Consider the following 20,335-nt stretch of genomic DNA (forward strand, 5'->3'; position numbering starts at 1 on the left):
TGGATCGACTGAATGAAAAATCACAGAAGAGTGAAAACAAAAAGGAAAATTTAAATCTACAGGAGAAGAAATTATACATAAGTTTCTGCAAAATGCAACGTTTTCTCTGCAGAATAGAAGAAATCACAGAGTGAACACAAAATGCTAAATATTCACTTTGAAGGAGAAATCAAACATCAAATACACACAAAATGAAGAAATTCTGTCTGTAGGAGGAATTAGACACCAGAGTGAATAGAAAACGCTCAACGTCTCATTTATTCGCTGGAGTGAATCTTTTATCCTCCGTTTCTGGTTCTAGCAGAAAATCACAACCTGGGAATTCAACACATCGTCACATGAGAGTCACGTCAGAATCAAACGACGGGCGGCTGCAGCGCCGCGGGACAAACTGAATGAAATGAAACCGCTCTCCCATCGGGAGCCGCGGGTCGCTGGGCCGTCCGGACCAGAACTGGAGCTGGTGGGGAACCACCGACCGAGTCCAGAAGGAAAGGAGAACCTGCTGGTTCAGGACCGCAGCTGGAACTCTTACAACAAAAAAGGTTTTTATACCAGAAATGATCCTGATAAATGTTTTTACAGCTTTAAAATAACCAAAGTCCACAGGAAGGTGTTCCTCCTGGACGTGTACTCGGCCCACTTTCTAAAAAACAACACTGGTTGTAAAAAGTGTTTTAATCGACCCCAGTGTGATGCTGGCTGCTGCCTCAGAGGCAAAAACAAACGTTTCTGGACGATAAATTGTTATCGCGATAAACGATAGTATTGTTGTTCTGAGACCAATTTACAGTGATATAAAGATACATTCTGAAATATCAATAAACTTTAAAATCTAACAAATATTTAACTCTAGAAGTGGAAGACATTTTAAATATAAAACATAAATAAACAAAAATACAAATAAATTTAATTGTAAACAAAATGATCCTTCAGTTGAGATCAGATCACCAGACTGAAAACTGAAAACTTCCAGTTTTTGGTAGAAAGAGAAAAAAATGAATCATGCAAATGGAAATTATTGAGCCTGTTTTAATTTATCATGTGATTAATTAATATATTGATTATTGCAGCAGGTTTATTATCACTATAACTGTTTAAATTTGATCCTTCACAACAAAAAGACGATCTGTAAATTTTTCAGTTACTTTTGCTTCTTTGAGAAATGAAAAGCATTTTTCCATCGGTGTTGTAAAACAAAGCAGGTTTTATTTGTAGAAATGAAGTAATCCTGTATGAGGTGAGGTTGTATTTCTCTGGTTGTGTATTTAGAAAACGGATCATGGGATTCTGGTTCATCAGCTGACTGCAGCGTGTTAAATATGGGGCTTTATTACGGGGGAGCGACGTTCTGCCTGCAGTTCAGACCATGAGGCCTTTAAGTCGTCACTCTGGGACAAATTTAGCCTCCTGACCTTTAACCTGGAACGTTTCAATCAGGAACCTGCAGAAAACTCTGCAACTAAAAATAAAAAACTGAAATTATTCTTTTAAATTAATGCATCTTAAACACCAGGACCTTTAACCAGCTTTAAAATTATTCTAATCTTCACTCAAATGTAAATAATATGCAGCAGATTTCATAATGACATTATTTCCTAAACAAAAACAGAGCAGGAATAGTAAGTACACCCCCAGTGGCTTTAAGATGTTAGTGTTGAACGTTTTGCTCTATTCCTCATTTGTTTGTCTGTTGCTACTCAATAAAACTTATTTAAAAAAATAAAAGAACATTGAGAGGAAACAGAACTCCTGTGTACAAAGACTTCAAAATAAGAGCATGAATACAAACAAATGACTGCTTAAAAAAAACTTAGCAGTCAAAAACCAAAACTTCAAAAGAATTAACGGATGTTTATGATTAGCAACTTAGCATTAGCATCTGCTACATAAACTGTGCTGTTATAGCACTTTAGCTTTAGTGGAACTAATGTTTGTGATTAGCGTTTAGCATTAGCTTCCACTAAATACTGTGCTGGTGTAGATCCTTAGCAATAGCCAAAACAATGTTTATGATTAGCGCTTCAGACATTAGAGCAGCTCAGTTTCCAGTTAGCGATGCCGACCTCTGGTTTCCACTGGTTTCCACTGGTTTCCTCTGGTTTCCACTGGTTTTCACTGGTTTCCTCTGGTTTCCACTGGTTTTCACTGGTTTCCACTGGTTTTCACTGGTTTCCACTGGTTTTCACTGGTTTCCACTGGTTTTCACTGGTTTCCTCTGGTTTCCACTGGTTTCCTCTGGTTTCCACTGGTTTCCTCTGGTTTCCACTGGTTTTCACTGGTTTCCTCTGGTTTCCACTGGTTTCCACTGGTTTTCACTGGTTTCCACTGGTTTTCACTGGTTTCCTCTGGTTTCCACTGGTTTCCTCTGGTTTCCACTGGTTTCTTCTGGTTTCCACTGGTTTCCTCTGGTTTCCACTGGTTTCCACTGGTTTTCACTGGTTTCCACTGGTTTCCACTGGTTTTCACTGGTTTTCACTGGTTTCCTCTGGTTTCCACTGGTTTCCACTGGTTTTCACTGGTTTCCTCTGGTTTTCACTGGTTTCCACTGGTTTTCACTGGTTTCCACTGGGGATCAGTGAGGATCTTTCTGCCACAGAGATGTAAACCTTTAGGAGCATTTAGGATAAAAGATCCCAGCTTCCTACCTGGAGTCGCGAGTTTCCTCTCGGTCTGCAGGTTAAGAACATTCGTTCCCCAGCAGTGAATATTTTCTGAAAGGTCAGCTGGACCTTTAGGTCTGACGGATGTGTCCTCCGGTTCAACCTAACCTGATCACAGAACTAATTTGTTTTCCATCTCCTGCTGTCGCTAACAATCTGTCCTCCGAAGCCGCAGATCAATAACTGCTAACGCTGATGAGGGCTGGCCTTTAACTATTCAGTTACTCAGGACGCCCAGACGGTTTGCAGCAGATTGTCCTGAAGCGTTCAGCGTCTCCACAGAGGAAACGGCAGGAACACCTCAGAGTCTGGAAGATTCACGGTGAATAATTCACTGCTGCCAACATCCTCACCAATCAACCTTCACAAAACACGAACAGAAAACCTGCTTCAGTCCAACAGGCTTCAGGATAAAAACGATCTGAGATATTCCAGAGATTAGTTCAGTCCAACACAACAGAGTCTTTATTTACCAACCAAACAGGAAGTCAACCTGGCAGACGGGACGGAAAACAAACCAGAAGTTTTATTTAGAGCTCGTTTCACAGCCAGGCGGTTCAAAACAGAAAATTACAAAGTTACAAAGAAAGTAACTGTAAACATTACAGTTTGATGAGCGAATTCACCAAAACCAGACACAACCAATAAGTTTGTCAATGTTTCATTTATTATGGTTCCAAAGCAGCGTCAGGATTTAAAGGTTTCTCTGAACCCAGCAGGCCGACATTCAGCCAAACACGAAAACCAAACCGGTCCGACACGGTTCAGAACCAGAACCGTAACGTCATCACATCCAGACACATGAAACCCGATCAAACACAGAACAGATTCATCCTGCAGTGGAAACACGGCTGAGCGTTGAGCTGCGTCCCTTTAACCTGGTTACAGGTGGAAAACGAGTCGCTGCTGGAAAATGTTGCTTTGAGGGAAAAACAGCTGAGCAGGTTCAGAAAACAACATTTCCTGCTTTTCTTTACTGAACTTTAGAGGCAACAAAAATACTTCACAAGATTACAAACCATAAAAATATCCACAAATAAACAGAGAAAACGGTAAAATATCAAAACAATAAAACCTGGAAGCAAAGAAGTAAAGTTCTGCATCAAAACAGGGAAAAACAAAAAGAAAATAGAAAAATAAAATGTAAAATTAATAACATGAATTGTAAATTTCCTAAAAAACTGGAATAATTTGAAAATACAATAAATATTTCTAAAACTAAAATTGGAATTTATCTGGGACTTTTAGGGGAAGCTAAGTGCGCTAAACGTTTTCAAAGCTAGCAAAAGAACTAACTGAAAAGTTAGCTTTGCTATTAGCGCATTAGCAGAAGTGCGCCAACCAGTGGAAACATGCTAGCATTTCCCTCCTGGACCAACAGATCTGGACAGACGGATGGCGGATCTGTGGCTCGATTTTCTAGAAAACTGGTTCAAATCTGGACTTTTTACCACAACAGGAGAATTTACTCTGCTGTTAAAACCCCAACAACGGTGAGAAACACTCTCTGTGCTTCGTTCCCTCCTCCTGGTTCGTTGCTTATTGAGTTAGAGGTCATGTGACCGGTCAGCTGACTGGATGTGCGGTGGCCATTTTGCCTCGGGTCAACAGAAACAGAACATCCTGTTCTGCGTTTTTCTGCCTCCAGGATCCTTAAAGTGGTTTGACCTGAATATTCTCACTCACAACCAGAGGGAAAACTTTCATTAAATCACATTTTAAACCCGTTTAGGTCAATTAGATCTGATTCCATAACAGATTTAATTCAGGCAATAACGAGCTGTAATAGGTTTAATATTATTAGAAGCTGCAAGTGAGAATCGTTTCTCCATCTGTTGGTTTTTATTGAGCAAAGATGAAAAACGCAACAGAAAAGCAGCAGTTACATTAATTTATGCATTTCATGTTGAAATTAATTCATTCAGGAGCAGCATTTTGTTGCAACAGGAAACTTTCACACTGTAACAAGATTTAAAAATGGTTAAAAAAGACACAAAATGAGAAATGTTTTCATTATAAAGAGAAATTTTATATTATTAAAACGAGAAAGTTTCAATAATATAAAAAACTTCAAAAAGTCATGAGTCCAAAATGAGAACTTTTACTGAGGAAAGAAACGCTTAAGAACAATTTAAGACCTGTGATTAGCATATTTAAAGCTAACTCGCATTTTAAAATGAATTTAAGACATTTTAAGACCTTAATGTGACATGAATCTTTTTCACTTATTAATCTTTTCCCAATAAGATAAAAATAGTTCTAAAGTCAGAATAATTTTTATCATGTTGGAAGGGTGTACTTAGTTTTTCCCATGACTAAACAACCGTTCGGACTTCCTGTGGCTGAAGAACAAACCCAGATGTTTGGACCTCATCTAAACTCTGGTAGGAATATCAACTGAAAAGATAAATGAGCCTAAACTGAAGCAGAGAAACCTGTGAATCCTGAGAGTAAAGAAAACAAACAGATTCATTCTGTCCATTTAGGTAAGCAGACATGCAGAGCTCAGAGGCCAGGATTTGAGTAGGACAGAACCAGAACTCCTAACGATCGACTGGAACCATGTTTCAGGTTTAAAGGTTTATAAAACGCCGCTGGGCTGAACCAGAGAGACTTTCTGCTTCACACTGGAGTTAAAATCAAACTGAGAAACCAGGAAAAGACTCTGACTGCTCAGAAACTCTCAACAGAACCCCTCCTGAAAAATCACAACTGCAACTTTAAGGGAGATTCTCACTTCCTCAAAATAACAGTTCAGTTCAAAATGACAAAAACTTCAAAATCAGTCAACCAAACCAATCAATCAATACAAATTGATTTTTTACACCAGCGTTACTCAGATTTAACCGTTTAAAGAAATAAAATCAAACTAAATAAAGTTAAATTAAAACCTAATTAAACCTCCAGATCCTCCAGCAGGTGATGAACATCATCAGGTTCATCATCACCTGAGTCCAGAAGGTTCTACAGACAAAACCGGTTCTGTTAAACAAAATGAACTGGAATCAGACCCGGCGGGTCAGAGGAAGAAACGCTGACGGATTCATTCATTCACAACTAAACTTTTAAGATTCACGTCAGACTTCCCGACTCGTTTTCCCAGAAAGAACGAGAAATAAAAACTCAATTCATATGAAGAAATTATTGTTTGAATATATTCAAAGTTTAAGAAATGATCTCAGCTGTTTTCATCATCGCAATAATTTCAGAATATCAGGCGAAGTGGTGGAGGTGTGATGATGTAACGGTAATTTTATTTATATGGCACATTTTCAGCCACAAGGCAGTTCAGACGGTTTTACAGGAATTAAAGGGAAATACAAACAAAATAACAAACCAAAGGGAATAAAAATAATCTGACGTTGATCTAAAGTATGTAAACTCGGCTCCTGTTCAGGTTGGTAGAAAAGAGCCACAGCTGTTCTGTTTGGCCCTGAACCAGTTCTTCACAGAATGACCAAAACCAAAGCAGCAGCTGTGATGGCCTAGTCAAAGTCCAGACATTAATCTTATTGAAATGATGTAGTGTGGAAAAAAAGAGTGGGCCAAAACTCTGAGGAGAAAACGGTAAAGTTGGGCAGAAAATTCTCAGGTTTTTAAAATTATTTTTAACATTTCTGAATTTTTTCCTGCAAATTTTCAACTTTTGGAGATCAGAAATTTCCAAGTTTTTTTCTAGAAAACATCTGATTTTTGGCAGAAATTTACTCCTTTTTTTTATAATCATCAAAAAATGACTAATACCATGCAGCCCTAACAGAGAGAACCAAAACATCCAAACAAAAGCAGAAGATCAACAAATTCAAAGTTTTTCCTAGAAAATTTATCAGATTAATCTCAAAATTTCTGTGTTTTTGCGGAAATTCACTTCATTTTCTATCTAAACAAAACATTGTAACATACAGATTTTATAATACAGACCCACACAAAAAAATGCACCTGCATTTTGGCGCCCCCTCCAGGGTGGCGCCCCTGTGCATACAATGCGCTGCGGTGGGACGTTCACTGTCTTCTGTGCATGCGGATACTTAATCGTTCATACAGCCACATTTAATTAGCAGCAGGAAAGAAGAAGTTGAGCTTATGAAAAATAAAAATAAATAAATATTGAGCATTTTCACCTTCCTGTGTTTCTTCTTCTTCTTTATACACAAAAGCTTTGTTGGCCATTTCTAAACTTATGACTTGTCAGATTTTTACTGCAGCCATAAACTAAACTTTGCTCCTGGCCAAAGGAAAGAGTAACGGTGGGACTGTAAACAACTTTCTACTTTCAGGTGGAATTTCACTGTCCTGATTCAGAACCATATTAACCTAAATCTGCTTTTATTTCCTTACAGCTGGAAATATAAATATACATACAAGAAGAAACAAAGAAAATTCAGCTTGAGGTTTTCATATCCCACAAAATAAAATAAAAACAGTTTTTTTCTAGAATAAAATCAGAATTAATCGAAAGTTTCAGGCTGTTGAAAATAAAAAACGTTTAAAATCAGGCTGAAAGTGAAGAGAGAAACTCATCGGAGGAGTTTTTCCTCTAACCAGATCAGCTCAAAGCTTTTTTATTCCTAATGAGTCACATAATCAGAAAACTCCCAGAAGTCCCGCTGACCGGAGCTCCTACCTGTCCGCGGTTCCTCGGCCGGTTTCACCGTCAGATCCGGAGGGAGACGACCGGGCGGTCAGCCAGCGTTTACCCACAGACCGGACGCTCTGCTGGGACGCGGAGCGGCGGAGCGGGCGGGGAGCTGGAGGAGGCAGCCGGGCGGGGAGCCACGCCTTCCGCCCAGCAGCTGACTGCGGGGCGCCACGCGTCACGGATGGGTTAACTTCCGGTCCGCCTCTCGGACCGCCGGGGATCCACGAAAAACTATTCACACCCGGAACTATTCACACCCGGAACTATTTTCAGCCTTCAGTCACGTTTCAGCTGGAAGCCACAGAGAAAGTTAAAGGGAAGGAAAAAAGTCGTCCATTGATCCATTCAAGTGGATTTACTGCTGGACTTTGACTAGGCCATTCCCACCCATGAATCAGCTTTGATCTAAACCATTGTTCCCTTTCCTTATCCTCCCCACACAGCATGATGCTGCCACCACCGTGCATCACCGCCACGACTTTGCGTGTGAATCTAGAAGCTCGCCGTTCGACTCTGAGCAGAAACGCTTCCTGCGTCTCCAAGGAGCCAAACTTTGAGAACTGAGTTTCCTCTGTTTCTGAGAGTGATGAGAGGGTGAGGCTGCGATGGAGAAAGATACGGCTGCACACACACACACACACACACACACACACACACACACACACACACACACACACACACACGCTCTGTTATCAGCGCCGGGGGGCCTGGGGTCATGCAGGTCCAGGAAACCAGAGCAGTAGAAGTCAAAGTTGAACTGAACGTATCTGATGAGCAGTGAGTTCATTTTATCTGCAGAAGGTTTTAAACCGAGGACTGAGAGACGAGGAGAAAAAGAAAAACTGAAAAGAAAAAAGAAAAATGATGTGTCTGATTTTATTTCATTTTTATAATAACAGTCAAACATAACCCAGTAAATATCCTGATACATTTTATCTACCAGGTTTTAGTTCATTTCCAGCAATAAAAAGTTTATTTTAAAACCTTTGATGTGTTGATATGATATATTTGATGTTTGTGGGACGACTTTCTATAAAATAAAATAAAATAAAAAAAAATCTGATGTTTTTTACAGAATTTTTATTTTTTTGGAAATGTGGCGTCTTTCTCAAAATTCTTACTTAAAATTCAGAATTCTGTCTTTTCTCACAATTCTGGCATTTTTCACAGAATTTTACTTTAAACTCAGAATTTTTACTTTTGATATTATAGATCAAGAGTTATATATTTTTTGGTGGCTCTTGTCACCTTTATCAAATTAAAGAAATATTATTTGTGTTATTCTTAAACTTTTCCACAAATGGTAGAAATCTCATTTCCAGGTGCCACTAATGGCCCCTGAACCACACTTTGGACACCCTACAATAGAAAGTGTTGATGTTTTGTTACATTTTTATCAAGTTTTACACATTTCATTCTGACTCGAGTGTCTGAATAGGATGATTGTCTCTTACAGGGTCACATCAGATCGATCAGATGGATATCGATCACCAGCTGATGAAGACGACTTCCTTCAGATCAATAAACTCTTTTTATTTATTTCTCTTCACCCTGAGACATTTCCAATCCTCGCTCTCTGATTGGATGACCGTGAAAAGGCCAGCCGGGTCAAACCAATCACCAGCAACCGAGACATGAAACATGACAGTGCTGCGAGAAAATGACAGCAATTCCCACAATTCCCAGTGAAGCAGAGAGAAGCTCAGAGAATGAACTGGTTTCATATTGGAAGTGTCTCTGCGGCTCACAGCCGTTATCAGGGTTCACTGGGCTGCAGTCACTGCTGGGAGTGTTGACATCATCATCATCATCATCATCATCATCATCAGCCGACGGGTGGAAATCGAAGGCCGACTTCCCAAAATACGACAACCTGAGGCCGGAGCAAATCCAGCTGCCGGATCGGATTCAAATCAAACTTTCCCATCAGACGTTCAGCAAACGGGACGTATTAAACCCAAAAGGAACAGAAGGTTCTGGTTCTGGTGATCAAAAGCTTTCAATAGTTAATAAGAAACAGAGTGAGAACCTCAGTAAAAGCAGATTTGCTGCTTTAGTTCATTCCCATCAGTTCATTTTAGGCTGATTTAAACCAACTCCCGTCCGTTTGTCTAGAAAATCCGGTTCGACCCGAATCCGCCTACAAACCTCTGGTTTGGTCCAAGTGAACTCTGGTGCAGTTTGAATGCAAATGTGATGAAACAGAACAGAGACCTCTCCAACAGCAGGAAGTGGACTACAGCGCAGGGCATTCTGGGTAAATACAACCAAAACAAACATGCTAGCGTCGCTAGCCTCCAAATGCTAAAATCTGACGCCTCCATCTTGTTTCCATCTGGTGAAGAAGGAAGTTGCTCTCAGTGTCTTCAGAGGTTTTGTGTCGTTTCCTTCAGTGGTTCTTGGTGCAGCGCCCCCACAGGCCAGGAGGGGAACAGGTTGGTTTGGGTCAGAACCACAGCAGCTGGAGGTGGAGCAGATGGTGAAGTTCTGGTCCAAATCAAACCAAATCTACCAAACTATCAGGTGGGAAACAGCAGCATTGATCTGATGCTGCTCATCAACCTCTGAAGGGTTAAAGGTCATCTCCAAACCAACTGAACTCCATCATTCTCCAAAGAGGAAAACATCTCAGATAGCTGCCGAGCTTCCCAGAATTAAACAAATTTACCACCAACTAATTAAACAGTTTATCAACAAAGACAGTTCATTTAATGGTGAGAAATAATCAGGCCATAAATCGGAATTAAAGAACAAAGTTTCTCAGAAATCCTTGTTTTTTTATTACCAGATGAAAACTCAGATTTCAGATGAGACCTGAAATCCAGTTGTCACAATCCCAGGACCTCGGTTCAGACGCTGCAGCTGAAGTGAATCTAACTGTTTTTTACACTAAAGCATTTTGCAAACTAAGACTTGAACTAAATTCGGTTTATCTCTGTTTCCATTGGAAGCGCTTTGCATCGGCTGGAGGATTAAGATCAGATCGCTGTGGATCATGCAAAGCAGAAAGAAAACAGACTGGGAACAAAAAGGAAAGTTTCTGCTGTTACATCACTCTGCAGCTCAGAGAAAGGTTTATGAATAAATCTGGAGCTGGGAGGATTTTTATTTATAACAAAAACAATTAAACCTGTAGCTCAACACAGTTTAGCCAAACAGATGGGATAGTTTGTGAGGATTTAAATCTTCCTCGTCTGAAAACGACCAAGACGAGGATGTGTGGAAGTGAAGGTCAGTTTTTATGAGCTCAACAATCAGTCGGTCATGCAGCTTCAATTACGGCAGGAATGTTGCCTCCTATTTACAGCTGCTACACATTCAAACCAGTTAGAATAATCAAAGTTCAGTTTTATTCCACTGCGGCTCTTTGATCGTCTAATTCAGTTAGTTTTAATAAAAGGTAAAAATATTCTACTGTGGTTAAGTTTGCATCGGTTGGGTATTGAAGACACCATTTTCAAAAAATCTATTAAATTGTCGAACAATCAACCGACTCTGGCGTTTTTTTTGCTGTCGCCATTTAAACATCCACATTTACAAGAGAAACTCTGAGACTCACAGCCTCTCGCTTGGAGACATGAGACGTTCAGGAATGCACCAGTCAGTGTTCACATTGTTGGCAGCGTCAACAACCCGTTCCTTGTTAGCCAAGGCGAAGCCACGAGTTAGCAGGATGGCAAACAAAGACGTAAACAGGAAGGAATTTCATTATTTTAGCCTGAAAATTAAACTAACTCAATTTTGTTGTTATTTTGTACTGTAGAGGACAGTTACTACCACAAGGGGGAAGCAACGCACAAACTGAAGAAACAGAAGAAGCCACACCATAAAAAGCATCAGAAGATTAAATTTTTGTGTTCTTGAGTATTTGAATAGCTAGCATTATGCTAACACCTCCGACACACTGTTGCATATCCGCCTCTTGAAATTTTAAATGTTTTTAAAACATTTAAAATTTCACAACTGCTGCTCAATAATTCACTGATGACACATTAATTATGTTAACCTCATGTGACACTACGCCAACTCTTCGTCTACGCTGTGAAGAGCCAGCAGCCTTGGCATGCCGCCTGTATGAAACAAAAAGTAAAACTGATGCCATGACCTTCTTTCTGATTTATTCACTTTCATCCCAAGAAGGTAAGTTAATAATTAACTATGTGAATAAAAATAAAAGCCTCTGATGTCACAGGAAATATAAACTGATTCACTTTTCAGAAGTGGAACATTAATTCTTCCAAGACCTGAAAGGACTTGATGTTCCACCAAGTCTGCTTAGTTTTGCCATGTTTAGTCCCCCGTACAAACACGCCAACAGACACGCCAAGATGGAAAAGCAGAGAAACAGTTTCCAGTAAGTAAAAGCTTCTTCTGTCACATAATGAAGGTCTGGTTCAGTTTTACTCTTTTACTGCTTTGGAGCTGAAATATTTAGAGCCAACAAAAATAAATTGAAACATAATCATGCCGGTGAAAAGGTTTTACTCAAAAAGAAAATATTTTTTCCTGGAATTGCACATCCTTGCTACATTTCCATGGAAACAGATGATTTTCTGTCGAGAAATTACACAAAACTTAAAGAGAAATGGTTGAATAAAAACATTTGTTGGTAAAAAATGTAAAATGACTGCAGGCAAGACGCAGATTGCTCATAAATAGTTATGGGTTTTGATGCTGTTGCCCAGAAATTAGGGCATACAAGCAGCACCTTACAGAAAAGAAACATCTATATGTTATAGATAACTATATAGCTACATAGTTTCTGCAGGTTTCACCAATTAATTTAAGACTTTTTAAGACTTGTATCATGACAGAAATGTACAAAAAGAAAATCCCAATGGCTAAGAATAATATCGTCCAGCCATATAGATGTAAAAAAGTTAGATATTTTACCCTTCCTGTCTGGCTAATTAGCTAGTTAGCTCAAACCTTTGCACAACAGTAAATTTCCATGAGAAAAATGAAAACTACATAAAGTATAAGGGATTAAATAATCCTGCCAAAAACTAAATGTAAGACTCTTCTTAATGCATTTCTTTTCTATTTTTCCCAATGAATTTAAGACTTTTTAAGGATGCGGACACCTCTCTCTCTCACTTATCTCTTTAAATATGAGACTTTTTTCCAGCATTTACTTCATGCAGATTAATTTCCATGTTTCCTAATTGATTTGGCTTCAAGTCATCAGTGCAAAATGAGAACAAGCTGCTTTTTACTGAGGGAAGAAACGCTTAGGAAGAAATTTAGGTGCGAAGTAAGAGGAGAGGAAGAGCAGGCTGCCGACAGCAGCGATTTTAAAAATGTATGAGCCTTCAACCTCAAGCAGAGAGCTGGTAACGTGTGTGTGTGTGTGTGTGGGTGTGTGTGTGTGTGTGTGTGTGTGTGTGTGTGTGAGATGCCAGCATTTAACAGCGAGAGCGAAGAGCGGATAAAGACGCGCCGCTTTCTGATCCGATCATCTTAATCTGCTTTATTGTTTTACAGAAAGTCACATTGTTTGGTTGTTTGGGAGCAGATTTTATTTCACCAGGTTCCTGCTAATGGTATTTATTGAGAGAGAGAAAGAGGTGCCTGTGTCTGACTTCTAATAAAGTCCTGTCAGCTGAATATCAGCTCGAGTCACGAGTCCCAAAACGAGGAGGAGGAGGAGAAGAGCTCAACCGAGGAGGGGAAACATGATGAACGGCGGAGCAAGGAGAAGATAAATGAGAAGAAGTAACGGGAAGGCCACAGGGAGCAGGAGGAGGAGGAGGAGGCAGACGACAGATTAAAGACAAACATAAACCAGAAAGAAGAAACGAGTTGAAGTAAAACTGGAGATGATGCAGAAAAACTGAAAGAGTAAAAACTGTTTTACCACAGCAGTAAAGTTAGCAAAAGTGCTAAACAAAAAATTAGCTTAGCTGTTAGCGCACTAACTTCAACACAGATGTCGAACTTTATTCAAATGAAAGTTTACAAAACAGCCAAGTGGATCAGCACTGAGGAAGTTTTGTGCGCTGAGCGATTCCAAAGTTTCCAAAGAGCTAAACAAAAATTTAGTTTAGCTGTTAGCGCATTAGCGAAAGAGTGCAGACTGCTGTAGTGAACAGGAAGTCTTGATAGAAACTAAAATCTTGATGTTTTTGTTAATTGGTTCTAAATAAACTGAAATGAATGTAACCTGATTATGATCGTTATTGTTTATTATAATAATAATAAATGAAACACGGTTGTTTCTAAATAATCAATAAACTTTGTTTTCTTCATTCAACAGTTGAAATCTGAACCAGACTTGCTGTAATTCTCATCCACATTTTTAACTATTAATTATTAAAAATACATTCAGAAAGCAAACAGGTGATCTTAATATGAGTCTGAGTGCTGAAGGTTTGCTAACTTCCCCGGAGCGCCGCTGCTTACAGACCAGATCTTCACTTTCAGCACAACTGGTGCATGAAAATCCCCAGAAACCGACGAGTTTCAGACCAACAAAATACCAGATTACAGAGGAGAAACGGAAATAAATGATAAAAAAGTAAAAATAAAGATGAAACAACTCTGTGTAAAGACATGAGAAAGACTCACAGCTTTATTAGAAGGTTAAAAATACATAAAGATTAATTTAAACTCTTTAATTAATCCATTAATTAAAGGTGATTAACACTGAATGTTTTATGTAACTGGAGTAAAATGGATTTATTTTTGATATTAAAAATTGGTTGTAATCAGAGCAGCTTCAAATAAGATTAATAAAAATGTGAAAATGTAAAAATGTAGGCGAAGCAAGAGAGACGTAAAGGTTGGACAAAAATAATCAATAATAATATGAGCTGAAAATAAACAACTATAAAACTAAACAGGTCAGTCAGAAACTAGAATAAAATTAAATGTAACATTTAATGTCAATCTGTTTTTAATGAGAAAGCTGAACGTAATTATATTTATAGTTTTATTCTTCACTTTAATGTCTTCATAAAATATTTTACATGGCATCAGATAAATTAAACATTTATTGCAGTTCTGACTGTTTGTTTTTTTTGCAATATTGTTACTGATATTGTGATAAATTTGCAGATATTGATCATCTGAAGAAGTTTTTTGTTTTTCTAAATGTTTAATTATTATTAAAATAACTGGATGTTGTTAAAATAAACAAATCAGTGCAGATAAAAATAAAAACCTGTAAAAAAACAACTGAATATGAAAATGAAGAGAACCTGACTGGCTAAAATCAACAGATCGTGATCAGAAACTCTTTGCTATCGGAAAACAACTCTTCACCTTCTCCTCCTCTTCCTCCTCCTCCTCGTTTTTCTCCTTCCTTCACCTTCGTCTCCTCCTGCCTCGTCACCAGGCAACTGGTCTCTCCTCCCTCAACATGGTGTCCGTCTCTCTCACCCTCGTTAGACCAAACGCCAGCAGACGGTGGATACAAGTGGAGAAAAGGTTTGTTGCACAGCGAACGCCGTCAGATTCAACATCTGGAAGAGATTATTGACTGCAAGCGATAAAAAAAAAACTCAAACGATGGAGCAACGAATGTCTGACACTGAGGAATGTTTTCAACCTGAAATTATCAAAATAATCAAAATTTATTCTACTGATATTTTCTGGCCAATTCAAAGTGAAACTGATTTATTTTTTCAGGGAATGAAATGCAGAAACAAGAAGTTAGCCTGGTTGCTATGGCCACCGCTGGAAGGAAGGAAGGAAGGAAGGAAGGAAGGAAGGAAGGAAGGAAGGAAGGAAGGAAGGAAGGAAGGAAGGAAGTGAGGCTTTATGAGCTTCGTATCACGTGAGAAATCAGCGACGGTTCACAGCTAATGAGGATCAAATTTATACTTTGATTCTCTGTGGAAACAGAAACGCCATCCAACATGGAAACCACCTCTACTAATTTAAAGGAAGTTACTTTATTTTGAAATCTAAGCTGTTTTGATGAGAAGCCAGAGGATTTCTGGGACTCAGCTGGAAAAGGAAAACTCTGCAATGTTTCTGGTTCAAAAATAAAAAAGAAAGTAGGAAGAATTCCGGTTTTTAAGTGTAAACGGTCCGGATTCTGGCGCCGTTCTGGATGGATATTTCTTTAAAAATGGTATTTTGATCTAAATGGACCTGAATTTTCAAGACAGGCCACAAATGTTCAGTAAGATTGAAGTCAGAGAACTGGGAAGGCCATTCCAGAACCAGTTTGGATTAGAGGTGAAATAATTAATCAATTAATAATCAATCGATTAATCATTAACTGGGCACACAGATTTAAAAACAGGCCACTTGCTCAGAGGTGTGGTTGGTTTGATAAAGAACTGCAGCAGCTTAAATTGGAACAAATGTTTCAGTTTTTGTTTCCAGTCGAACCGAATCTACCAGACGATCAGGTGAGAAAACAAACCAAATCTTCTGGATCGTCCAGAATCTGGCAGAAAAACTTCTTCATTTGTTTGATGTTGTTGGAAGTTGCAGCTCTTGGTCTCGTTGATAACCTCAGTCCTGTTTACTTCCTCCAGATCACCTGGACGGTCACATGGTTGATCATCCGTTTGGTTTCCAGGAATCCAGACACAGCTGAGCTTCTCTACAATGTTCTGCCGTTCGGCTCACAAGCATTTTCCCCTGTGTGACGTCACTGAGGACCTCACAGCCCGGCTGCCTGTTGCATTCAATTATTGATGAGCTGCAATTTATTTCTGCTGCCTCCATTTATTGCACAGACACAAATGACCCGACATGTGAAGATTGTTTTCCATTTCAGTGGAAGCTGAACACAGTTTCCTGCAGTGATGGAGAGAGTCGTTGTTGGCTTGACATTTGCCATTTGAGCGAAACCCGACGATAAATCAGCGGCAGTAAAACCAGGACAGGTTTCTCCAACCATCACACCATTTTCCTCTCCAGCTTTAAGAACCAGCTACATTTAGAAACAGCAAATAGTTATTGCACTAAATCATATTTTACAGAATATTGATATTTATATTTGAGAGTCTCACACAATTAGTCAACTGGAAGTAGATGAAGATTTACGACACAGACTGAGAGAATTAATGGTTAACGTTAGCTTAGCAAATTTTAAAATTTTTTTAGAGCTTTAGCGTTAGCTTCTGCTAATTTTACAATGTGCTTTGCTGTTTTTTGTTAACTTCCGCAAATTCTTTTATGCGTTTAGCGTTTTAGTTTTAGCTTCCAGTAATGTTTGTGTGTTTAAAGTTAGTTTTTGCTTCTTTTTTTTTTTTTTACTGATTTTACAGTTCAGCATTACCTTCTGCTAATTCTTTTAAGTGTCTTAGCGGTTTAGCATTAGCTTCTGCTAATTCTTTTAAGTGTCTTAGTGGTTTAGCATTAGCTTCTGTTATTTTTTCGATGTGTTTAGCAGTTTACTGTTGGCTTCCTGTGAGTTTTCTGTGTTTATTATTAGACCAAGCAAATTTTTTAATGTGTTTTGTGGTTTAGCTTTAGCTTCTGGTCATTTTCATGTGTTTAGCAGATTAGCATTAGCATAGCTAATATTCTTGTTTTGCAAATTAGTGGTTATTTGACCAAACTTTGTGGTTAGCTGTGAGATTTTAGTACAAACATTTATTCCCCATTACAACAATGGCAGCCATTTTGAAAAATGTCTACCAGATAAAGGAAACAACAGCAAGAAAATATTTATGATTTCTATGATTTAAATTCATTATTTGATACCAAACACATTCATTTAATTGGCGATTCTATTTCAAACATGATGACCACGGCGGCCATCTTGAATTTTTCAGTGGCTAAAGGTTTTTTTTCACTTCCCCTTGGACCATCTGTGCCAGGTTAGATCCTTTTATCCGCATGTGAAAGATTTTTCTGAAACATTCAATTATCTGCTCCACTAAATCCACTGAGCACTTCATCAAATTTATCGTTCAACTTCAAGTTTGGCTCCGAAGAATAAAAAAAACATAACCATTAACACACAATTAGTTTTTATTTTATTATTTTTGGAATTTTCCAATTATTCTGTAATGTCTCCTGACTGATCCTATTATGTTATTTCCACTTCTAGACTGGAGGGTTTTATTTTATATATGGGAAATATTGATACAGATTCAAGATAGATATAATAACATCAAATATTCCCTGGTATACAGATTAATTTGATGCTTGGACATCACAGGATTCTCCTGCGGTTAATAAACCGACGTCATCAGAGCGAAGCCGTCCATCATAACTGGCTGTAATCCTGCTGTTTATGAGCAGGAATAAAAGTGGCTGCAGCGCCGAGAGAATGTGATGCTAAACTGATTTACTGTCCGAATCCATTGATCTTTTAAAGCTTTCAGAGCTTCGTCTGACAGAACAACCAGGATTATCAGCTCCTTCTCTTCACAGATGAAACCTTTTCATTTGCCTGATATTCCCAAACTGCCTCCGTTACCAGACACTGGCTCTAAATGGCTCTGCTGGAAATAAGTCAAAGCTTTTTAGGTTTCCTTGTTTCCTCCCAGCTGAACGTGATAAAGAAACAGATTTTAACCTCAACGTGTCACAACCTCAACCTGGATCCAAACAACCAACAGGGAGCAGAACAAAACAACGGGTCTGAGAGGAAACCAGAGCCTCACCAGCTGTTTCTATTCACTGTAAAATGACACAAATTCATTCAATTCAATTAAAATAAACATGTCGATTTAGAGAAACGATTGTTTTTCAATAAAAACCTTTTGCTCTAACATGAGGAGGTTTTTCAGCTCATCCTAGTTTTATTTGGATTGGTACATTTTGCAACAATGCAATGGAAACGCATCAAACGAGTCACATGATCAACGACAGGATGTTACTACTGGTGGAAACGACAAAGAAGACCAACAGGAAGTGGTTGGATTATGATGGCGCCGCATGTTTTTAATGACTTATTTGATGCACATACGTTAAAAGATGAAGTATTTCTATGAAGTATAAAAATCTGTCTCTAAAACTGGACTTTTTTGTAATTTTTGTTGTAGGAGTTATAAAATTACTACTTTATTCTAGTAATTTTATGACTTTATTATCATGATTAAAGGAAATAAATATCTCAGTCTGTCCTTATATTTAGTAGTAGAGTTGACCTAAATAGAAGCTGTAAAATATGCATATCAAACAAGATGGCCGCCCTCTGAAATGTGAAAACCAAGGAGAGTGTTGGTGAAAAGCAGAATCACAGGTTAAAATGGCCTAGTCAAAGTCATCTGTGGTATGAATTGAAAATGAATGTTCACAGATGTTCTCCATCCCATCTGACTGACCTAGAGCAACAAAAGCATGCCGCACTTTTCAGATCTTTCCATTTCTGAGACATTTATTGAACAAATCCCAATAAATTCTCATCAAGTTTGTCAACATTCCAGTTTTTACTGATTTAAATTAATTAGATTAGTTGAAATGATTAGATCAGGAAGTGTTTTTGTTTTCGTTGGATGCAGACTCGTTTCCTCTGCCAATAAGTTTCTCTTTAACCAAATCGCGTCTCTGCTGCCAGATCCTCGCTGCAGGAAACCCGGTGAGGCTCTGCGGAGTGGAAATCTCCTCCGTCTTAACGCGCCCCGCTGCTCCTGGTCAATACTCCGCAGGAGGCGGAGTCACACTGAGGGAAAGGTCACGTCCTCCAGCCTAAAGGTCACCGAGGATCATCAGAGCCAAACGCCCGACGCGTCCCGCGATAAAAACCTCCGACGGGACTGGAGCCTCTGGTTTTTAAACGCGTCGCCACGGCAACAGCCTGATCAGAAACAGAGCTAAAGGTCTGCAAAACGCCTCGGACGCTCGCAGCTCCAGATTATCACAGAGAGCCTCAGCATGTCGGCACTGCGGGTTGAAAGGTTAAAGGTCACGACAGGACAGCTGGAGAAAAAACACCAACGAGTTTCGAAAGTTTGATGTGAGAAAGTGGCGTCGACTTCTGGGACAAAAATAATAATAAAAAAGAATCAACCAAAACCTTTTCATGACATTTGCATTGAATTACTGAATTAATTAACTATTCAATGATACTCTGACTGATTTAGATGCACCTGCAGTTCCATTTACGACCACCAGGAGTTATTTTGTTAAATCTGAATTCTGCGTGTTTTAGATTTCCAACCTGGATACTGAGATCTGCTGAAATCTGGTAACAACAAATAATTTAGACCTAAAATATACAGAAAAACAAGGAGCAAAACTGACTCACACAGCTGCACTTTTGCCTTCCACTCAACTTTCCATTAAAAGCTTAGAGAACGTTTTCTGAACAGTTTGCTTCTTTACTGAACTAATTCAGTGTCCGGTGACATTCTAATTTATTTTTGTTTGCCTGCTGTTTGATTTAAAACATCCAGGAATCATTTTGTTGTTTATTAATTATTTTAGATTCCCAACATGAATGAAAACGACTCAAATATCTGAGCTGTGGATCTGCTGCAGCTTGTTAATAATGACACATCAATATGAACCTAAAACATCGCAGAGCAACGTGGACCAGCATTACTTCACACAGATACATCACAGTAAACACTTTTTCCTTCCACTTAACTTTCCGTTCAAAAGCTTAGATGCAGTTAACGGAACAAACTGCTTCTTTAAAAATTGCATTTCCTGGTTCTGAAAGTATTAAGATGCACCTGCAGTTTATATATATAAATTTTTATATTGTATGTTTGTCTTTACTAACATTTAACACTTTGTCAACAAACAATCAATTTTCCCTTTTGAGATCAATAAACTATATTCTATTCTATTTCCTTAAGCCTGTTAGATCTAAAGCATACCGAGAACAGACTTTTTCCTTCCACTTAACTTTCCTTTATTATGCTTATTTACAGTTACAGGAACAAACAGAACTCCCTGGCTCATCTTCTTCTCATCCTAAAGTATTTATATGTATCTACATTTGAAAAAATTTAATTAAATGTAGATTCAAAGTTAGATGCGCAACACAAACTAGACAACATTTCTGTTCCATCTGTGATCTGTGGATCTCTGCCTCCCACACTTCATGCAAACTGTGCGGACCGCGCGGCGCTGAGCCGCTGGCTGCGCTTTGCATGTGAAGCAGCAGCTGATA

The 20,335-nt window shown here is 38.7% G+C and overlaps 1 protein-coding gene across 3 annotated transcripts in view; it reads right to left on the reverse strand.

Moving 5' to 3' along the window:
• The window catches only part of rab27b (RAB27B, member RAS oncogene family), a 29,380-nt gene that overhangs the window by 8,625 nt on the left and 420 nt on the right, over nt 1-20,335 (reverse strand). Inside the window, exon 1 of one of the 3 annotated variants that reach the window (XM_028025695.1) lies at nt 7,288-7,434. The exons of 1 other annotated variant lie outside the window; for it this stretch is intronic. The gene's annotated coding sequence lies outside the window, so the exon portion shown is untranslated. Of the gene's footprint in view, nt 1-7,287; nt 7,435-20,335 lie in introns of those variants that run through there. One more of the 3 variants, XM_028025693.1, reaches the window with a different exon arrangement.

The sequence above is a fragment of the Xiphophorus couchianus genome, chromosome 8, assembly GCF_001444195.1.
Source record: "Xiphophorus couchianus chromosome 8, X_couchianus-1.0, whole genome shotgun sequence".
NCBI lineage: Eukaryota > Metazoa > Chordata > Actinopteri > Cyprinodontiformes > Poeciliidae > Xiphophorus > Xiphophorus couchianus.